Source organism: Orycteropus afer, unplaced genomic scaffold (assembly GCF_000298275.1).
Source record: "Orycteropus afer afer isolate SDZICR_OR568_19922 unplaced genomic scaffold, OryAfe1.0 scaffold01925, whole genome shotgun sequence".
Taxonomy (NCBI): Eukaryota; Metazoa; Chordata; class Mammalia; order Tubulidentata; family Orycteropodidae; genus Orycteropus; species Orycteropus afer.
Window position 1 is genome coordinate 6,292 of NW_006923512.1, and position 4,440 is coordinate 10,731.

A 4,440-nucleotide genomic window follows, 5' to 3' on the forward strand; every position below is an offset into this window, starting at 1 on the left:
TGTGTCTTTTGGAGGGGGAATGACTGCCAGGGGTCCCCAGGATCAGAGTTCTGATGAACTTCTGGGAAACCTGAAGATCCTTTTCCAATCAGACTCAGGTCAATGGAGTATGTGGGTGAAATGAACGGGTAAGCTCTCAGCTACTAGCTGAAAGTTTGGTGGTTCCAACTCACCCAAAGGTATGTCGGGGAAAAGCTGGGCATTCTGCTTCTGAAAGATCAGATTCAAGGCAGAGACCCCAGTGGGATTCCACAACTAGGACCTTCTTTGGGGTGCAGGGTAAAGTCAAGGGTGAAGAGGAGAGGGAGCTGAGATGGACAGAACCTTAGTGAAGTTCAGCATGGTCTAGGAATGCACTTGAAGGGCATGGGTGTCCTCCATTCCCACCAGCCCAACAGTGGAGCTCCGCATCTCCCAGGCACGAGACTGATGCAGTATTGCTGCTGCTCACTGTCTTTCGACGGGTGGACCCTCAGGACTGGAGGCTTTTGCACAAACAAATTCACAGAGTTCAGAGCACAGTGCTGGTCCCTTGGTCCATTACCTTCCCTGTGGTTCGAGGAATGGAAGGCACATTCTCTGGGCTGACATCGTTATTGCAGTGATTAACATAAGAACACCGGACTCATTTGATTCTCTTTGAAGACACATAGATTATTGGGATATGTTTCTTTTCTGGATTATATTGTCTGGGGTGTTTCCACAACTAGTGACAGTCACATATGTAATACTTTCAAATCTTGTTTGTGACCAGTGACCTGACCCTTTTGTCCTGGTTTGTTCCATGTCCTCATGAACATCTAACGATAACATTCATAGTTCTTAGCTTCATCTCTACATTTTCTCTTTCAATCTTTGCAGTGAATGTTGGATTCTATTTTCCAGGACTGCATGGAAATAATTAATTGCTTTTTACACCCAACATGCCATCTACAGATGATATCTCCATTTGGATTTATGTTATTTTGAAATAGGAAGTAGAGACAATCTCTGTTAATGAATTGTATCAATACTGAGGGATGGACATAGAGCACTTCCTTTCATGGATCCTACTGGACAGTTCATTTTGCTTAGACACCAAGGTAAAATTAAGAGAAGAGCATAAGTGCAGAGAAAAAAATGAAAATAATGGAATTATCTTCACGTGGGTCACAGAGGGACATCCCCTTGGTATATTGCTCACTGCTTTTCAAAGTAGGGAGTAACACACTTCAGCCTGTCCTCCGTCTGTGATGAGATCAAAACCAGGCAGGCAGTGCTGACATCGCTCAGTCCCATGAAGTTCAAATAGAAGCACTGTTTTTTATTATCATTATTATTTTCATTCATAGGCCATGATATTTTTCAGTGATGTATCAGACAGTGTTTCACTGATATTCATAAGATTTTCTCTGTCCAATTCCCTGAGATGTTGATGACACCATTCCTTCTTCCAATTAAAGAGGAATGGATTATACCTCAATGTAAAGAAAGTGAATATGCTCACAACTGGACCAATAAGCAGCATCATAATAAATGGAGAAAAAAGTGAAGTTGTTAAAGATTTCCTACTACTTGTCTCCACAAAACACACCAATGGAAACAGCAGTCAAGACATCAGACCATGTATTTTACTGGGCTAAACTGCTGTTAAAAAAAAAAAATCTCTTTGAAGTGCTGAAGAGTAAATCTATCACCTTCAAGACTAATGTGAGCCTAACCCAAGCCGTGGTGTTTTCAATTGGCTCATATGCATGTAAGAGCTGGACATTGAATAAGGAAGAATGAAGAAGAGTTGATGCTTTTGAGTTGTGGTGTTTGAGAAGAATGCTGAAAGGACCATGGACTGCAACAAGAACAAGCAAACCTGTTCAGGAAGAAGTAAAACCAGAATGGTCCATGAATGCGAGAATGGCCAGACTTTGTCTCACCTACTCTGGTCACATTGTCAGAAGGGACCTTTTCCTGGAGAAGGATCTCATGCTTGGTAACGTGAAGGGTCAGAGAAAAAGGGGAAGTGCCTCTACAAGATGGAGTGACACGGTGGCTTCAATGATGGGCTAAGTATCACAAGGATTGTGAGGTGGGCAAAGGAAGAGACAGTGTTTCATTCTGCTGTCCGTAGGGACTCTGTGAGGTGGAGCAGACTTGATGGCACCCAACAACAAAAACAACAACGTGATATTTTTAAAAATCCATATTTCCTCCATTTTTTTAAGTTGTGCACCACAGTGTGTAGCCATTCAGAAAATTCTTCATTAATATTTGAAGCTATATGATTCACATTCCATATGAAGTCAAGTGAGTCTAACGTCATTGACTCGCTGTGACTCTGCTCATGCCCAGGTGGACTCACCCAGGGGTGTTTGCCAATGTGGGCCCAGGAGCAGGGACCTTCACAGCCCATCATTTACTGTGCAGTCCCTGGATTCCCTTACAGCTGTCACCTCAGGTCTCTTCATTGTGTTCAGTTTTGTCAATGCTCACCTCTTAATCTATTGCTGTGCAGAATACAGATTTGTTTCTTTACTGTGATATAGGTAAACTACAAATAAGTTGATTCTGCTTTTCAATTTTTTTCCCAATATTCTGCTACATCTGATTCTGACTTTGCCTTCAGAGGGATTTTGTTTAAATGGAATTATTAATTATTAATTAACTAAATAACACGTTTGCATTGCTGGTATTTGCACTTGACTTATTACCTATCAGTGTATGTCTCTCTCTTCCTTCCTCCCCACTGCAAACATAACCGCCACACAGACTCTGTGAAAGGTGAACCACCATCTGCAGACACAGCCCCAAGCACACACTGCAGCAGCACATGAACAGCCTGAGAGGCCAGAACAGGGCTCTGCGAGGCTGGGAGTGTGCAGGAGCCCAGACAGAAACCTCGCTCGGAAGAATGGAGGGGTTTGCCGACAGGGCTTGCATAATCCATGTGCACAACGGAATAGCTGTTTCTTAAACAGCAGAGAAATTGCCTCTATTTGCCAAGGCATGCCTCATGACAGTATTCAGGATGTTATTTTATTAATTCCACTTCTGTATCTGTGACCAGCAAATGGCTTCCATAGTTTCCTCCATGCTCCTGTGATCCCAGTGCCAGAATGTGAGGGAAGGTCACCTCAGGGTCCCAAGTACAGAAGGCATCTCGTCTCCCTTCCTCCACCTGCCATGGGGTCCATGTCCATCTCCTGCCCTCATGAGGCAGGAGTTCATACCCAAACACTCTTGATGAAATGCACCATGAAACACTCTCTGTTGTAAAAATGAGCGGCTGCTTCTTCTTTTAATTAGGCATTTATACTTTCCAAAATATGTGGGGAAATTCAAAGCTCTGTGATGGTGAATGTTGAAGAAAATTAAACAAAAACACTCATAGAAGACTGCTCAGAAACTATCTTCCCTACCTCCCCAATAGCAATACAAGAAACCTGAGACCCAGAGGCTGAACAATTGCCCAAAGACGAATTGTGGCTCTTTGCATCAGGAGCAGAGAACACAGGTGTGCACATCCAGGTCATCCTGATGGACACCTGTGAATATGGTGGATGTTAGCTCATGGTGGCCCCTCATGGGGTCCCAGCTTAGAGTCAAAACTGTGCACCAAATATTCAGCTGTCCACCAGGTCCTCCAATGGGGGCTGGCCTGACCCCAATAACATTGTCAGGGCCAGGTTTCCCCTCTTCCCTGGTGGGATCTCTACACCACACGAAGGGAACCAGGGCAGTAGCACACAGCTTATTTCCTAGTCACTGTAGCAAGATCCACAAGGAGTCTTTTCCAGGAAAATTTCATAGGAATCGGTTAGGACCAAGCATGTTCTGGCAGCTACAAAAAAATTAAGTAGAGAAAATATGATGAATGATTCAATAAACTAGTTCCAGTGAGTCCAGCTGAATATTGGCCATGACAGAGGTGGGGAGAGAACTGAGGTCTGCACTGTGAGTGGGAATCAGATCTTAACATCAGGTTCTACATGGACATTGTTATGACCTTAATTGTGTCCTCCTGAAAGATATGCTGCAGAGCCTCTGTTCTGGTGACTGTGATCTCAGTGGGATATAGGGTCCGTCTTTGAAGATGATATCAGTTAGATAACTGGTACACATCCGTGTGAGAACGTATGAGTGGGGAGATTGCAAATAATTGTGTATGAGTTTGTATGAGAGTATTGATGGGAATGTGTGTGTGTGAGTATGCATGACTGTGAATACTAGTGTGTGACAGTCAGTATAAGCATGTGCATGTGTGCAACTGTATGCTAATGTATGTGTGTGCATTTCAATCCATGTTATTTTTATTCATCTATTTTCAAGGTCATAGTTTATTGTCACAGTTTTTTTTTTTTCCCAAAATCTATCAATCAGTTCACTGAAGACACATCTCATTCCAATTACCATGCTGCTATTTCTCTTAATTTCCATGCATTTCCATTTGATACTTTCTTATAGCTT